Source organism: Gouania willdenowi, chromosome 6 (genome assembly GCF_900634775.1).
Source record: "Gouania willdenowi chromosome 6, fGouWil2.1, whole genome shotgun sequence".
NCBI lineage: Eukaryota > Metazoa > Chordata > Actinopteri > Blenniiformes > Gobiesocidae > Gouania > Gouania willdenowi.
Window position 1 is genome coordinate 56,472,804 of NC_041049.1, and position 19,381 is coordinate 56,492,184.

Consider the following 19,381-nt stretch of genomic DNA (forward strand, 5'->3'; position numbering starts at 1 on the left):
AAATATGACCTTGAGCGAAGGTCAAGGTCATACATTGAAAGGAAATGTTGCTCAATGTAGCACTGTAGCTTAATTTGTGGCCAAGTTATAGGGAAAATTTCTTTTTTATTTTTTTATTTTACTAATAGGTCGTACAGCTTTGGTCCAATTAAATAAAATACTCCACTTGAAATGAGCTTTTCAGAAATGTAAGCACCAAACGTAAGATAAATATTCATAGAGATATGAAAAATTTAGGTTTTTGTCACTTGGCACGACCTTGACCTTGACCATGACATTTTGGCGCCAAAAAAGGTCGACTGCACACATTGCCCCTATGAGATGACATCCATGTCATTAGTGCTGCATTAATAACCTAGGAGGAGTTCCACGATAAAGGAGTTGCGGAAGAAAAGTAATAAGAATTTTCAATTGCCAAATACAATTACACCATAATTGTAATTAATTAATAGCTTTAAATAATTGTGCCTCATACAACACATTTTTAATAGAGCTTGTATCAAATATACGTGTAAGCTGCATGCAGACAACACGTTGCATTAGGGGTATGAGTGTGATTGTTACAGGGTGCAGGGGCGTGTCAGTATGTATTAGTGTTTTTCCTCTGGTCGACTGCACACAGCTCCTCCACTGACACCCAGTCAGCTCAATACCAGCAGTGACATGAGAGGAAGGAACACGGCCAGGCAGCAGGTGGAGGATAGCACGTATAACGATGTAAAAATGCCAGTGTTTGATCAGGTATTTATGTCCAACTGTATTGTTGTATTCATATACATCATACATGCAGTGGTGGACTGGCCATCTGGCATACCGGGCATCGTCCCGGTGGACCGCCGACCCAAAGTGGGCCGGTCCTATTTTTTGAGTGGAGGCAGACGTGTTAACAGGTGGCCAGAAATCATTCAAAAGTGGTGAGACAATAGTGAAAAGTGACTAAATAGGGCCAAAATAAGTAAAGAGTGGCAAAAAAGACAACAGGTGGTATGTAATGGCAAAAAGTAGATTAAATGGGCAAAATGTGGCAAACAATAGTGAAACAGGGCAAAAATGTGGAACAAAAAAAAGCAAAATGTAGGACGAAAAAGAAACAAGTGGTATTTATTGGGCAAAAGTTAGCTTATTTGGATGAAAAGTGCCAAAAAAGAACTTGCAAAAATGGACAAAAAATATGAAAAAGGGATATTTATTAGCAAAAGGTAACTAAAGTCTGTCCCATTTTCACTTTGACTCTTTTTTCAAAGAAAGTTGCGAAAGGAAATATGTATAAAGGGGTTAAAAAATGTTCCCCCTTTAAATGTTTTCTGGGGGAATAATAATTAAAACGCCTATATTGATATATTTTCATTTTATAGCTTATTTTGTATAAAAATACTGGTTTGAGGAGTCGCTGCTTTTGCTACTTCTCAGAACAGCATGAAAACACAGTTAGATGGATTTCTGAGTGCGTTCCAACCCAGACCCTCCTCTAAACAAAGCCACAATACAGAAGTCACTCATACAAGCTGTTCCTTATAGGAGAAAAAGTCAAAAGTGGTGCATATTGTGCAGCTGTTTGTTAATAAATAGGCCAGTGTGGCATTTTGTATCAGCAAATTTAACTCAAAATGTCTTTCTGGTCAGACTTTATTTGAATTTAAAAAAATTGAGAAAAATTATTTTTGCCCATATCGCCCAGCCCAATTACAGGTGCCATTTAATGCTCTCTGTAGATAATCGAAATCACTGGTTCCCAAACTTTTCACAGTGCCGTACCCCTTCAGACATGTAACCTGAAGCCATGTACCCCATACTCCCACACACTCAAAAAAACATAATAATGTAATGTCATACACAAAGTAGCCCTACAGTGAAAAATGTCTCAGAATTCTACATATCCTGTTGAGGAATAATATTTAACTAGAATTTTAGCATTTCCTGAAGAAAATGCAAGTGAGGATGCTGGTGCTGACCCGTGTCATTGAATACTGCATTAGCATTAGCCTAGTATTATAATTAGCATTAGCTAGCACTAGCCTATTGTTAGCATTAGCCTAGCATTAATATTAGTATTTGCTAGCATTAACCCAACATTAGCCTAGCATTCCTGTTAGCATTAGCTAGCATTAACCTATCATTAGCATTAGCTAGCATGAGTTAACATTAACATTTGCCAGCATTAGCCTAACATTACCCGAGCATTCCTGTTAGCATTAGCTAGCATTAACCTGTCTGTAGCATTAGCTAGCATGAGTTAACATTAACATTGCCTAACATTAGCCTAGCATTCCTGCTAGCATTAGCTAGCAATAACCTATCATTAGCATTACCTAGCATGAGTTAACATTAACATTTGCTAGCATTAGCCTAACATTAACGTTAGCTAGCATAAGCGTCAACATAGCATTAACATATCATTAGCCTGGCATTAGCATTAGCCTAATATTAGCAATAGCTAGCATTAGTTTAACATTGGCATTAGCCTACCATTAGTACTAGTACCCCCTATGACAATTTGCGTAGCCCTGGGGATACCCGTACCCCAAGTTGGGAACCTAGGTTCTGAATGCTTTTATTTGAGTGTAAACTGTTTGTGCTAACCTCATTCAGTAATGTAAAGCCTCACTGACCACTATATCTCCTCCATCTGTTTATCAGTTGACTGGGGCATGCAGGCACATACTGAACATACTGTGCGTTATTGTATTCCCATAGGTAAGGGAAAGGTATACTGTATATGCCAATGACTCACATTTTACCCTCTGAAGGAAAGCAGCATATGTACAATTAACACACTTGGGTGGAGTCTGTGCCTTTGTAGCCTGACCATAGAGCCACAGAGAGAGAGGTATAAGATGACCTTAATGTCGCATTAGATGAACGAGCAGCCGTTTGAGGTAGTGACAGATATATGTCCTTACTAAAGTTTCAGCTTCAGTGCCTTTGTTCAAGGGCCTTTTATTGCTAATTTGATGTCTTGCATGCCCTAATATTTGCCCCTGTGCCATGTCCCAGCTTCCAGGTATGAACCAGTGATTGTGGATCAGATATAAACCTTCCTCATGGCTGTGCAGTTGATTGTCTGTCTTATGGGATGCGTACGAGTTTTACTTGTGAACACACAAAACAATTGACCATAACCTTACCCCATAGATCTGTTGCATTGGTCATAATGTTCATTCAGACAACCATTACATCTCATCTTAGGGCAGACATGGGAAAATTGGAAGTAAAAATAACTCAGACAACAGCAAAATGCACAGGATGTCAACACAAATACACACAGCAACAACAAAAACACAAAAAAGTGTCCAAAAATGGACAAAAAAGAAAGGGACATCAGAAACACATACATACAGTACATACAGTACATACATACATACAGAATGACTTCAACGATGCACAAAATGCAACACAATTACACAACTTGTGCACAGATTGACAACAAACGTTCGGGAAAAATAAACAAAATGCAAACAACATATAAAAATAACAAAAACACTTATGACTCATAAAATACACCAAATGCCAGGAAGAATTCCCTAAACAACAGATAAATACACAAAACGACTACAAAATCACACAAAACGACTGCAAAATCACACAAAACTCTGAAAACAACAAGAAAGCGACACAAAAACAGAGAACACACTGGTCAGCATTATTGTAAATGCTTACATGAATGTTGATAATGTGGCCGTCAGATCAGACAATCACATTTTTGTGGCCCCGCTGTGATGAAAGTTGCCCATCTCTGTCTTAGTGGATGAGATGTAATGGTCGAGTGAAAGTGAAAAAATGCAAACTTTTATTTTTGAAATGTATGAGATCAACGCTTTAACGTCCTGTGATTTTGACATAACTAATTGCACTGTGGGATGTGACATATTTTGGAAGGTGTGGAGTTGATTTTGAAAAGCCGTCAATGCTCATGACCTGCTCTGCCCTCATCCCAACAGCTCAGTGAATCACTGGAATGATTTAAAACAACAGTTCTTAGTGTTTATGACCCTGTGTGAACCAGCACTAGCAACAAAGAAGTCACAGAGCAAGGCTTGTTATGATGTGACTATGAGATATCTGATTTGGCATGATTTAGAGAATGAAAACTAATCTAAATGTGGGTAATTTGAAGCAGCAAAATAAACCACACCAGCACTCAGACACTCACACAAGCATGTAGAAATGGATTTTTTTCATCTTCTATATAAACCGTGTTTGGGATTTTATCTGGTCAGGCAGAAAAATACACAGACTACGAGTGACAACCATGTCATTGACTGACTCTGTTACACAGTTTCCATCTGTAGTATACAGATAAGGATGAATATATTGTGTATGGGTTCCTTTGACATGTCAGTATATTTACTCCTATGGTGTGTTCTTATCAAACTGTTGGCTTTTTTAAATGAATGTATAAATGTTGGCCCTATGCTGCTGCCTGCATGACCTTTTGGACATTATGGAGGAGGTTTGTTCATAAACCCTGCAGCTGTACAGAAACAACAACCATTCAACATAAAGTGTGATCGTAAAATAGTGGTTGATTTATTGGAATATTGTGCACAGTCGAGGGCGACCGTGGCTCAGTGGTAGAGTGGGTCGTCCAGCAACCGAAGGGTTGGGGGGTTTGAATCCTGTTCTATCCAAATCGTTGCCGTTGTGTCCTTGGGCAAGGCACTTTACCCAAGTTGCCTCGTATGAATGGGTATGGATTGTACATGAATGTTGGTGGTGGTCAGAGGCGCAAAATGGCAGCCACGCTTCTGTCAGTATGCCCCAGGGCAGCTGTGGCTACATTGTAGCTTACCACCACTGGTATGACTGTGTGAGTGACTGGTGTGAATGAATAACGGTTTCTGAGCGCGCTTTGAGTCTCCTGGAAAAAAAAAGCGCTACTGTATATAAATCCAAACCATTATTATTATTATGAATGCTGCACTATACGCTAATAACAAATAACAAATAGCAGCTACTGCAACAGCTGGGACTGTTGTAATCTCTAGGTGACACAAAACAAATATCACATCTTCATCTGTGTCAACTGTGCTGACAAAAAAGTAGTAAAATAACAGAGTATGCATGCTGTTAATGTGCGCTTGTGGTGTTCAGAGAAACTGAAAGAAAGAGTAGGAAAGTGGGGGGAATGTTAAAGTGACTGATGAGTCATTTCTTGCTGCATTTCAAATATCACCATGGCTTCCTACAATTCTGACAATGTCAGAAAACTATTGCAGGTTGTCATTGATGGCAAGACGATGATGTAAGCGTAATGATTGAGTTACAAAACAAGGCTATAATATATTATTTTTAATGTGAGGCAGCTGAACTCGCAGGGTGTAACATAAGACGTACAGAGATGTACAACTTTTATCACAGCAGGGGCCACAAAATGTGATCAAAGGGGCCACGTCATCAACATTCATGTCAGCATTAGAAGAATGATTTTTTTTAGTTTTTAGATATTTTGTTTGTTTTTTTTAATTCATTTTGTAGATTTTCTTGACAATATGGCAATTTATTTTTGCCTTTTAGTGTATTTTTCAAGTCATTGTGTGTTTTTGTTATATTTTTGTGTTTTTGTTGTAATTTTGTATATTTCTCTGTCATTTTGTGTATTTTTTTGGTGTGCATTTTGTGTGTATTTGAAGTATATGTTGTGGTTTTGTAGTCATTTTATGCATTTAAGTGGTGGTTTAGTGTCTTTGTTGTCATTTTGTGTGTTTTATTAATAATTTTTTGTATTTAATTAATTTTTTAAAAATCTTTTTGTTGTTAGTTTGTGTACTTTTCTGCCATCATTTCCTGGATTCTGATGGGCTTCATAAAACTTCCAACTTCATGAATTACGATTTCATTTTTGGGGCCGCACAAAACTAGACCGAGTGCCCTATGTGGCCTCCGGGCCACCAGTTGCCTACGTCTGCTTTAGTATGTAGTTCTATCACAACTTCTGTTTAATTACACAGCAACATCTTACTATTTTGGTTTTAAAGATGTGTAATAAAAGTAAAACACCCACAATAACTGACAAAACTATTGTTTCATCAACACTGCACATTTTTGGAAACCAGAGGGTTGTAAAGAGTCACACACATTGTTGGGGTTTCTTTTTGGCTGTAAGAAACCATTTGGGAATACGTGAAATAAATCTTGTAGAACCTGCAAAGGCAGAGTCCCCATTCAACTCAGTATTTGCTTCAACAACTCACTTTTGCTTTGTCTACAATTATCAAACAAAATGATACTCCTGTAATTCTGACTGCAATGGACAGCTAAAAGTATTCTAGAAACCCAGTGTCATTTTAAAGAGATGGTAAATGGACTAAATGGACTTGATTTATATAGCACTTTATCACCACACTGAAGCAGTCTCAAAGCACTTTACATATCAGCTCATTCACCCAATCACTCTCACATTCACACACCAGGGTTCAGTGTCTTGCCCAAGGACACTTCGACACATAGTCAGGTACTGGGGTCGAACCCCCAACCTCTCGATCAGAAGACGACCCACTACCACCTGAGCCACGGTCGCCCCAATGGTCAGAAGAAATGGTGAGAAAACGTGTGTTATGTGCACATATAAAAACAGCGGTAAAGCAGAGCCAGTGAGAGAAAGCAGGGTTGTCATAGCAACTGTCCAGGCAGAACCAAATGGAGAAAAGAGACAGGAAGTGAAATAGGGGACAGGTTTATTATTCTCTTCTCAAGAAACTGCCTAAAAGCAAAACACTTTACACTTTTTCTCTGCAACTGGAATAAAAGGAAGAGAAGCTTGCTTGTTTTTTTTAAGGGGCTATTTTATTTAATTAAATACAGACCTTAGAAATCCAATCTGTAAATAACGCTCACACGCTGACACCAAGAGGCATCAAAGCCGTAATGCTGGCAGCAACATACATACATGCTAATCTCAGCATAGACAAAATAGTGTGAGGAAGATTCAATGTGTAAAGAGAGATCCATTAAATTAGCACAAGTAGAAAACCACAATGACAAATGTATTACAGACAGAAGTGGACTGACCATCTGGCATACCGGGCATCGTCCCGGTGGACCGGTCCGTCCGTTACGTGTTTTTTTTTTGACGAGCGAGTGGAAGTAGACATATTAACAGGTGGTCCAAAAGTGGCAAAAATATGTGACTAAAATGGGACAAAAACAGTCAAGAGTGGTCAAAAAATGAGCAAATAAAGAGGAACCAGGTTTTATGTAAGGTTTTATGTGTTTAGAGTAGCTTAGATGAGCAAAATATGGCAAATAGTGAAAAACAGCAAAATGTGGCAAAACAATAGTGAAAATGGACAAAAATGTAGAACAGAAATAGGCAAAATGTAGGAAAAAACGGAAACAAGTGGTATTTATTGGGCAAAAGTTAGCTTATTTGGAGGAAAAGTGGCCAAAAAAATGAAAGAAAGGACAAAAAATGGATGAAAGTGTCAAAAAGAACTTGCAAAATAGACGAAAACAGATATTTATTTGCAAAAGGTAACTAAAGTCTAAAAAAAAGTATCAAAACTTTTAGAAAAGGGGAAAAAATGGGACAAAAGAAGTTGCAAAATGGCAAAAGGAAATAGGTAAACATGGTTTTCAGGGGGGAAAAATACACATAGAGATAAAGAACCACATGTTGAGAATCACTGACTTAATAACAGCTTCTATGTGGTGTCGCCGATGGGCTGATATGGATTAAAAATGCCAGCGTTGAATTATGGTCCCAGTCCACGCCTGACTACAGATATACAGATAATTAAAAGTTAGATAATGGATGAAAAGTCAGGTCCATAAACATTTAGACAGAGCATTTTGGCTCAGTACATTACAATTAATTTATACTTAAGCAATTAGGATGTCCTTTCTGCTTCGATTTATGTTAAAATCTGAAATTAGTGCAACGTCACATTTTTATCACCAGACATTAAGTGGTTGGCTAGTTGAATGCTCAGCCTGTTTTCATGGCCAGATTAAAAGGACTAGAGAGAAGGTACAGTTCATTTGGCGAGTAATTTGCATTTGGAGTAGAAACACATTTAAATGTGAAGTCCAAAGAGCTGTCAGTGTAAGTAACCCTCAGTGTGTTACACAAAGCAGCCTGTGAGGTGTTTAGAGTCCTCTTTCAGAATACAGAGTGTGAGCTCAGCACCAAAGTGAGATGGATAAAAGAGAAAAAATTATGCCCCCAAGAAAATGGTTTCCAATTTTAATGCTGATGTGGAGCATTAAAAATAAATTCAATGGCAAAGTTTCCTAAAACACATCTTAAAGGGCTGGCACAGTTCAGAACATGCTACGACCAAATGGGACAAGTAAAATACAGGAAAATAACTGGAATGTCAAGAAAAATGACACCAAATTGACAGACAAATACATAAAAATACACAAAAAATGACTCTATAAAGACACAAAATGACATAAAAATACACAACAATTACTCCAAAATCATGCAAAATGAGAAAAAATATTTACAAAACAACAAATATATACAAAAAATACAAAACAAAACATTAAAATGTAGTGGTGTAACGATTGGTTTTTTAGAAATGATTCGATTCGAATCACGGTGGTTGCTGATTCGATTCAAGGATGATAATAGTTCATTCAGAAAGATTCGATCTTAAACGAATCAGTGACTTCAATCCGATTCAGTAACTTTTTAGCCAAAATAATAATGTAACCAGTGTGACTTAAATAAATACCTGCCTGAATACTGTACAGTACAGGTGGGGTTTCATCTATAAATCTATTATGGACATAAACAAGTAAACAACATTTAATGTCAAATGTATTCACATTTTATTTGAATAAAGCCCAACCCAACACATCAGTTTAAATTAACATGATGTCAATCTTGTTTGCTCTCATTTTCAATACTCAATGTTTTCAACGTTAACTCAAAAAACGTTATTCAGAAGGCCAACTTGCCGAGGTCAGAGCGATGTAGTTAGATCGTAGGAATATAAATCGAATCATCGATCAGATGAAAGAATTATTACACCCTTACTAAAATGACTCCAACAACACACAATAAAACTAGGGCTGTCAAAATTCACGAGTTATTAACACGTTAACGCAGATTCCCTTTAACGCTACTATTTCTTTTAATGCGCGTTTAACGTACGCCCCGTTGGCCAACTTGCAGGAGATTGATTGTAGTAATAGTAATAGTGATAGTGATAGTGATAGTAATGGTAATTATTATTATTATTATTATTATAATAGCAAAAAGAAAACAATATAAGAATCCAGTAACTACGATACAATAATTAAAACAATAATATTAATAATAAACAATATTTATTCATAATAATAATAAAAAAAGTGTTTGCGGATAAAGGTAGAGCAGCACGGAGGTATGGACACGGAAAAAGGGCGTTTGGATGGAAAGTTCAGCTTCAAAGTGCACACAAGTACTTGGCAACACCTGCTACATCTGTGCCATGCAAGAGTTTTTTTTTACTGTCTGGGCATGTTGTTCAGAAGAATAGAGCTGCCCTGTTTGAGCAACTGTTACAGTGCTAAGAAACCAAAGTAATGTGGACAACCCACAGACAGGTATATAGCAGCTCTTTGGTTTTGTTCATTTTGTCAAGAATAGGATGGGAAAGGATGAGGCAGGATTATACAGACTTTGCTGAATACAATATGAGAAATGACACCATTTCTTAGTTTTATTTTTATTTTTTGTAACACCCTATGTTGAGCCTACTTTGTAGTAAGGGATGATTTTGTGTTTTGTGTTATGTTTTATTTCTATATTGGTCCACTCTTATGTTCATAAGAGTATTCATAAGAGTATTTAAAGTTGAAAAATATCCTTTTAATGTACAATCAGAACAGATACAAAATATGCGAATAATTAGCGATTAATCATGAGTTAATTATGGAAGTCGTGCGGTTAAAAAAATTAATCGTTTGACACCCCCAAATAAAACCTTTGTTCTTTCCTGTATTAATGCTCAGATTAGTCATTATTCAAAATGTTGAATATGAATGTAGATAATGTGACCCTCAGATCAGCTAAGTAGAGATTTGTGGCCCCTGCTGTGATAGAAATTGCCAATCTCTGCTCTAAAGCGTTGATCATCAAAATAATCTGTGTGTACTGAGGCTGTTAGAGAAATGTTATACATGAACAATTGATTTGTTTCTCAAGGCTCTGAATGTGTTGTTCTGCAACAGTGAATCCAATTTACTCATACAGAGAGATTAGCGATCAATGATTTTGAATTAAAGTCCACAAAGTTCCATACAAAACATGGTGAGAATCCCATTTAAATAACTCAACATAACAGTCTGTTCTTATTAGGAATGTAATCAATAAAAAATATGTTCTCTTGAACGACTGAAAACAAATGACGCTGTGAAGACTTTATCCAGAAAGAGATGAAGAAAATCACATAAAATATGTGACACAAATGACACAATAAAGTGCTTAATAAACACAAAAAACAACCGAAACCTATTTCCTACACACAAAAACCTGCTGCAAAAACACAGTGAACAGAGTAAAAAAACAAACACCGCCTTAGATTTACAAGAAGATCTACAAAACACAAAATTGAAATGAAACATGCAAACACATAAAACAGGCAAAAGATACAACTTACAACTAGTGCATGTAAATGCAAACCATTGCAAACATTGTATTGTCAGCAGTTTTTTTTTTTTTTTTTGTAGTAAAGTGCAACCAAACTGTCCAAACATACTAAATACCAGAATGGAGCCGCACTGTCATCCCTCCACATCAGCCAAGGTGGTGTCATGAAAACAAATGTGGCCGATGTATTGCAATGGATCGATGGATTGATTTCACATCCAGCTGACTCACATAAGCCAATTAGAGAAGTAGGAGGTGGTGAAAAGGAAGTGATTCAGAGAAGAGCAAGACAGATGAGAGAGAAAGGTGGATGAAGAAAAGAAACACTGACTTGGATAGAGCCGGATTCGAACCGCCAACCCTTCGATTACTGGATGACCCACTCAACCACTGATCCAGGATTTATTTAGCAAGAAATTAGAAGTATATGTTTACAAAATGGTTTAGTAAAACATTTTGAGGCACTGTAGGAACAATTTCCAAAAAATAAAAAAAATCTTTGTGGATTGTCAAATGAGCAAAAATTGTGGGAGGAGATGGGTTTTATAGGTTTTACAGTTCAAAAAACAAACTGGATTTTCAACAGGTTTGAGTGTACAAAAGTTTCTCCAGTGTTGGGGCTACATTTTAGTGAAAGTTGCTAATTCGTTTCACAAAAGGTTGGTTTTGTTGTGAATTTTCTATATTATGAACTTTAGAGATGTGCTGTAGCTCCACCTTTAGGATGAATGGTCTGTTTTTACAGCTAAATCAATGGTGGAATGGGAAAGGACATTTGTGATCAAATTTGACAATTGTTCTTGCATCGGAAGTGCACCTTAAGATATGAATTAGGGCCATATCACCCATGGCTTTGCTGCTGTGAGGCAGCAATACCACCCATCGCCCCATCACAGAGCCTTGCTGCTTTACACAGTACACCCCTAAATGTCCTCTCTTTTCCAGCAGTGATGAAAGGTGTTCATAGAATTACCAGTTTGAAACAAAACATTTTGTCTCCCTTGAAAGAATAAGTCTGGCTAGTTATCAAACAAACCCAATATTTTCCCCTTTGAACAATAAGAGCTTGCCCTAACCTAAGGCTCTAGGTTTTTTAACACTCAAACTTAGAATTGCTTATTTATTCCAGGGTCCATCAGTAGCACTATGCAGCTTGAGCCTGTGTGTACAGACAAGAAGAAAAGCGAAGCAGGAGGGACTGGGTTGTGGAAGGATTTAGTTAGATAAACAACCCTGTGTTTGAAAATATCCACTTGAAAACTGGTTGAGTTGGAGGCAAGCCCATTAAAACAATAACAGTCCAGGAACGAGCCCAGAAAATTCACAAAACCTCCATCGACAAAAATGGCAAGTGTTTTTAGAGAAAAACAAACCCAAAGTAGCTCTTGGGAATGCATTGAGCAAAATATGATTTCCTTACCTTTTGTGTATGAAAACATGTTGCAAAAAGGTGAACCCTAACTGTTGTGAATGAATCCAAAACAGGGCCGGTTGTAGGCAGGCATATATGAGGGGGCAGTCAGAAATGTGAAGGGGGCATCATATCTACTGTATACATCATGCTCCACACTTTGTTTCCCATGTGCTTGTAGTAACAGTGTTTTCTTCATTGAATTGGGTTGTTACCTACTGTATGTGTCCAACCCCAACCTAGAGAAGTAGATTGCACTTAGTCAGGCCTCTACCTTCAGACCAGTCCAACTTGGGTGTCCCAGCTGAAGACTAAACTCCTGCTGGTATAGCTCTTAAGGTCACTGAGGCACAAAAAACCCCCTGACCACAATAAGGTGGCAATCCCTAAAGGGGGGAAACAGAAAAATCAAAATAAAACAAAATATCCATCATTCAGATTTTATCAACCAACAACATACCATATATCTTAACTGGATGATTTTGATTTTGGTTCTGTGTTGATCAGTTTACCCAGAGGGAGGGGACTGGGGTCCTCTGGGGTTTTGGTTAAACTGTTTGGGTCGGATGGGAGTGAATTTGAACAGTAGTGGCTGTTTCAGTCCCCCTAAATGGCGACCAATTTCAATTGGCTCTGTCCTGGTCGCCATGGTAGCCGTGGTAACCATTGAGCGTGGTCTGGTGACAACAGAGGGTGGAAAGGGGTCTTTGGGCTCAGAAGTGGGCCCTGGCTACCTCTGCTACGGCCCTGGAGTCAGCTGAAATGTGCAACTCAGCCCTGGTGGTGATGGTGGGACATGGTTGGGCCTTTGGCGGGGGGGGCTCTCTGGCGTTGATGAGACCCTGTCTCCCCCTCTCTCACCTACTCCCTCTGCTCATTCAAATCTTCTACATGAGATATGATGAGAGCTTCCACCTGCTCCAGAGTCTCATCCTGTAAACGCATTCCCAGGTTGCGTCTAGCCCAGGATTAGGCTGTCTGGAAGGGGTCTCACCAGTCTGCTGTGGGCATGCCCAGGAGGGCTTCAAACTCAGCCTTCATGGCCACCGTGTAGTGGTTCTAGAGGATGAGCATGGTGGTGTGTTCCCAGTAATTAATGTTTGTGTTTTATTACAGGGGCTGGAAGGTTTAATAAAGGTGGATAAATGATTAGTCAACCTCTGAATTGTGGGAGGGGGCTTAGAGGGTGAAACATTCTTTAGATGGTGGGCCAGTTTTATTATTTTAGAAATAACACACACTCATACCCCAAAGCTGGGTCATCAGACTGGGGATGTGGGGTGTGTGTGGGCGGTGCTTGGTACTTCATAGAGCCGCGCGTGTCTGCATAATAGCAGCGCGCACATTAGAGCAATATTTCGGGGCTACAAAGTAGACGCATAGGTGCGCCGCTCACGGCTGTTATAGAAGCTGTCTGAGGAGAGTGACAGCGGCCCGCTAATAAGAGTCCACAGTCCACCTACCCTTATATGCCTGTCTATCTATAACAGGAGTAAAACAGCAGAAAGGAAGAAAAAGCAAGCAGGTAACGTGACGTTTCGGTTCTTAAAAGGACCTTCTTTAGGCATGCTTGCTAGCTAATACATGTCTAAAAACGTGCAGGAACAGAGTGTAATAGAAATCTGAGCATGGAGTGAGGAATCATGATCTTTGATTTGAGGGGGCAAGACATTTATTTGAGGGGGCGCTGCCCCGTCTTGCCCCTGCGTAGAGCCGGCCCCGATCTAAAATGTAACAAACTGGACTTTATGGGTAATAATCATACATATATAGTGGCTTTTTAAGGTCACACTAATTTGCAGAAAAGCTAAGGTCACAACATGACAGAAACATGAGCTTTAAAGGCCACGCCGACAGGGAACTTATCACAAATGTGTAATTGGCCTATTTACCATACTCTACCATACTCAGAGACTCAACGTCTTAATGTCATAACCTGCTGTGGTGTGTGAGTTCAGATCCACTGAGGTTCTCACTAAGTAAGCTTTAGATCTTCTTTCTGTTAGGTTTTGGTATTTCATCTGTTTGGTTCTATGGTCTGCCTTATTTAGTATTGGATTCCAGCCTGTGTGTATTTCAGTCCTTCATGAAACCGAGATAAGGGTTCTAGCCAAGCTTATCCTGATATCCCAAGATAAGCCAATCCTAGATGTAAGTGGAACTGCCGTGCTAGCCTGTTCCTGGCTAAACGGCAGGCTTAGCTTATCCTGCTGCTCGTCCAGCAGTTTCCAACTGATCTCATGTTTTTTTTAACAGTTATTTGAATTAAAACATTATGTTGAGAAACATTATCTGGGAACTCAAAGACACTCAAAGAAAACAATGAGAATTCCTATGTTTTATGTTTTTCCTGAACCGCATTATTGTACTTGTATTGTTATTGATTTGATTTTTTGTACTGACACATGTACCGGTATACAGTATATAATCCATCCCTGACAATTCTATCGCACAATCACCGTCAGTCATTGCAACGGAACATGGATGTATTGTTTCAGTGTTACTAAGGCTTTATCAGCAGTTTTGTGATTGTGTGATGAACTTGTATTTATTTTGCGATCTTGCGGTTCTAACTGTTGGGGCTGCACAAGTTTAGTGGATCAGAGGTGAGGGAGCCACAAAGTGCATCCAGTGGGTGCTGGTTTCCACCATTGGCTGGAACTAGGGTTGGGGTCAATTATAATAGTAATCGTGTAATTGATAATAAATTACAATTATCGAATAATTTTAATTGTAATTCAAGATATGTTGCTATCGTAATCGTAAGTTAATTGCAATTGAGTTAAGATAATTTATTTTGTACTTGTAATTGCCATGATAATTCCAGAAAAAAATTGTCAATTATAATTCAAACAGTTTTATTTACAGTTCTACACATATGTAGTTAATTATTAAAATGTGTTTCATATCAAGTCTTCTCACATTTTAGCATTTAAAAAATGATTAAATCGAGGGGTATACTGACACTAAAGTGGCTCAGACACACTAAAAATATCAATATTTTCATTGATTAGGAAGCCTAACAAGTAGGAGTGTCCCGATCCGATATTGATATCGGTTCGATATCAGCCAGAAAACGAATATTGGATTTCATCCGCCTGCATCTAAAATCTCCGATATATTTTATTTATTCAATTGTAGAATACTGTAGATATTATGTTGAAGGTTAACATTCATGTAACCAACTGGTTTATAATAAATGGGTCAGTTTTTCTCATACCTACTGTTGCTGACTATTGTTCTCTGTTTGAGTAACATCACTTGATCAAACCTTTTCAAACATTCCACACTACAACATAAATAATAATAAGTATGTATGATCGTATCGTATCAATGTCAACCAAAACTCAATGCTGCAATATCGGTATCCAATAGATAGGAAAGAAAATAAAAGATGGATATTTGTTTTTAGTGTATTTTACAGCTGATTTAGGACCTGTTATCATAAGAGATGCTAACAGAAAGCAAACACAAGAGGAAGGTTAACCTTTATTAGGTTATTTATTTCAGGCTCAGTAATTGTGATTAATTGTAATTGAAATTCAGTAATTGAGAACGTAAATGTAATTGACCCCAACTCTGATCTGCACCAACGCTCAATGAAAAGGACGAAGAGACGTATTTCAACTATTTCAGTGGTTTTGTTGCCTGGAACACATGCTACACCAACCACATAAGACTCCTGACCAATCACACAAACCTTCTCACACACCCCTAAGAACAGCGTTTTGCTTAAATGGTTTGTTGAGAATAAAAAGTAAGACTTCCAAAAGTAGCTGGCTGTGAAAACAAAATGATGTAATTTAGTTGTGGTTGATGTATGAGAGAGGAATAAATCTGTCTGATGCTACATATGATAAATAGACGTCTGAGAGAACAGAACGTTTGCGTGTTCCCAAAAATGGTAAATCACTTCATTAATTTGAGAAAATACTAAACACCCACAACAATTACTGTTTATCTGAAGACACTAGAACCTATATTGATTAAAATACATTAAAGTTAAATGCCATAACCATCCTTTTTATTTCAAATCTCCAACTAAATATATGAATAATACAGTATCTGAACCATAAATTCTAACAAACTGGAAGAAAAAATGCAAAATCAGTGTTATTTTGTTGACCAAAACGTAAAACAAAAACATTTCATCAATGACCCTTTATTCAGTGACCAATTTTTGATGAGAACGTTAATGTAAGAAGTACTATTGCAGTATAACAAAACTATAAAGTTACCTAAAAAGACTAAATTGAGACTACATTTTAACAAAACTTAACACTAAAATGTGACTTTAGGTAAATCCAGTTTGTGATAAGTGACTATGACTAAAACATAAGTTTAAATTCTTGTCAAAATTAACACGGCCACAAATCAGTGTATATTAATCAGGATTTAGCGTTCAACAGAATACTGGCAATGTCTTCCATCACATTTGTGATAATAAAAATATACAGTATGTCTGTTTAACTCTGAATAGAAGGACCTATAATGCAATAGAGCCACATACAGTGTATTGGGGACCTTAATAGATGAATTTGTCTTTTTTTTTTAACTGCATGGTGTTTGTCGTGTACAATTTTACGGTGGAAAAGGGGGGAAAAACCCTAATTTTATGTAGTGCTTTGATCGTCACTTGAGTGCTAGTTCCAAAAAACTTTAAAAGCCACATATTGACGCACCAACGTAAACAGAGCTGTCATTCACGATGCTATACATGTAGTTCAATATCTCAACCTAATAGTCTTTGACAGTGGTTGGAGTTGAACTGCCAACCACTCAATGAACAGACAACCCCTGGTTCCATGGTAACTCTGACTTAAAACATGAAAGGGACTTTTAATAACCCATTAAAGGAATAGAAATACTTAGTTGTGTTCTAATTGGTCACAAAACACTCAAGAAATCAATGACTCCGACTATCCTTCCACAATGATTTACAGAAAACTGAAACACAATTTATGCACAAAGATAAAGGCATAGGAGGAATAATTAAAAAGTGGCCTCAAGAGGAAATTAAAAAGAAATGCATTTTGTGCAAATTTCATTTAAATAAATGCAAAAATAAAACACAATTTAATTTAATGAGATTCCGTATCTTTTGGACAAGGTGGCTCAGGTGGTAGAGGGTCGTCTTCTGATTGAGAGGTTGGGGATTCGATCCCAGTACCTGATTATGTGTCGAAGTGTCCTTGGGCAAGACACTGAACCCTAAGTTGCTCCCAGTGGTCGACTAGCGCCTTGCATGGCAGTCCTGTCCCACTGGTGTGTGAATGTGAGAGTGATTGGGTGAATGAGCTGTTATGTAAAGTGCTTTGAGACTGCTTCAGTGTGGTGATAAAGCGCTATATAAATCAAGTCCATTTACCATTTATAAGGCGTACTTAAAATCCTTTAATTTTCTCAAAAATTGACAGTGCTCCTTATAATCAGGTGCGCCTTATGTGTGAAATTAATATATCAAAATGTTTTAGTACAACTTTGGTAAACTATGAAGCTGCACCACTTGATGGATTTTTGGCGCTTTAGGGCTACTGTAGTCAGACGCCTCGTGGAGTGATATGTACCAGTACTGTGCTTCAACATACTGAACTGAAAAAGTGAGTGTAATGTTCTATATTTTATGTGTTAAACCTGAACAATGTTGAGAGTTATTGTTAATGAGTTGAATAAAGTTTGACTTATCAGACTATTTTGTTTCGCTTAATGCGTGTTAATAATAACAATAACAACAAACCGGTGCACCTTATGTATGAAAATAGACCCAGTCAGACCCATTCATTGATAGTGCGCCTTATAATCCGGTGTGCCTTATAGTCCGAAAAATACGGTAAATAAAATAAAATTAAATCTAAAAAAAATGTTTTTTTTTTTTTTAAATGGCCGGTTTTATTTCTTGGCTGAGAAGTGCAACACCTTTGCATTTTCAACAAAACACTTTGTAACCAAATTTACAAATGTGTCAACTTTTCCAAACAACATTGTAAATCCGTTTTAACATTTGTAAAACTGTTTATTTATTCATAATTTTGTTGCAAAAAAGGTTAATTTGTTCTGGCATTTGTTAAAGTGTTTTGAACTTCTCAGACATTATTATTATTTATCTCCATTTATCTCCAACAGCCTAAAATATAGTTTTCTAGGACATGTTTAATTATAGAGGGACTGTGGGTAAAAATATTGACTGATCTGAAATTGCAAAGCCCATTAAAAAATAAACAGGTATTCAGGTCCATGAACCGCCACCTTAACGTGGTGGAGGGGTTTGAGTACCCGAATGATCCTGGGAGCTATGTTGTCGGGGGCTTAATGTCCCTGGTAGGGTCTCCCAAGGCAAACAGGTCCCAGGTGACGGGTCCGACTAAGAGCGGTTCAATAGCCATATATGAAAGATAAAAATCAAAGGCAGTTCACGTCGCCCGGATTGGCGCTACCGGGGCCCCACCTTGGAGCCAGGCCCGGGGTTGGGGCTCGAGTGCGAGCGCCTGGTGGCCGGGGCTTTGCCCACGGGCCCCGGCCGGGCAGAGCCCGAAAGGACGACGTGGGCCCGCCCTCCCGTAGGCCCACCACCCGCAGGAGGGATCATATGAGGCCGGTGCAGTGTGGATCGGGCAGTCGTCGAGGGCGGGGGCCTTGGCGATCTGATCCCCGGCTACAGAAGCTAGCGTTAGGGACGTGGAATGTCACCTCTCTGGCGGGGAAGGAGCCTGAGCTTGTGTGCGAGGTGGAGAAGTTCGGACTAGATATAGTCGGTCTCACCTCGACACATAAGAAGGGCTCTGGAACCAGCCTTCTCGACAGGGGTTGGACTCTCTTCTACTCTGGAGTCGCCAATGGTGAGAGGCGCCGGGCCGGGGTGGCTATACTTCTTGCCCCCCGACTTAGTGCCTGTACGTTGGAGTTTACCCCGGTAGACGAGAGGGTAGCCTCCCTCCGCCTTCGGGTGGGGGGACGGATCATGACTGTTGTTTGTGCCTATGGGCCAAACAGCAGCTCGGAGTATCCACCACTTCTTGGATTCCTTAGACGGAGTACTGGAGAGTGCTCCTTCTGGGGATTCCCTCGTTCTGCTGGGGGACTTCAACGCTCACGTTGGCAGCGACAGTGAGACCTGGAGGGGCGTGATTGGGAGGAACGGCCCCCCTGATCGGAACCCGAGCGGTGTTTTGTTGTTGGACTTCTGTGCTCGCCACAGATTGTCCATAACAAACACCATGTTCAAGCATAAGGGTGTCCATATGTGCACTTGGCACCAGGACACCCTAGGCCGCAGTTCGATGATCGACTTCGTAGTCGTGTCATCGGACTTGCGGTCGCATGTCTTGGACACTCGGGTAAAGAGAGGGGCGGAGCTGTCAACTGATCACCACCTGGTGGTGAGTTGGCTCCGA

The 19,381-nt window shown here is 38.8% G+C and overlaps 1 protein-coding gene across 3 annotated transcripts in view; it reads left to right on the plus strand.

Moving 5' to 3' along the window:
• ndrg4 (NDRG family member 4) overlaps positions 1-19,381 on the plus strand; it is an 87,402-nt gene that overhangs the window by 17,923 nt on the left and 50,098 nt on the right. The window lies entirely within an intron of this gene.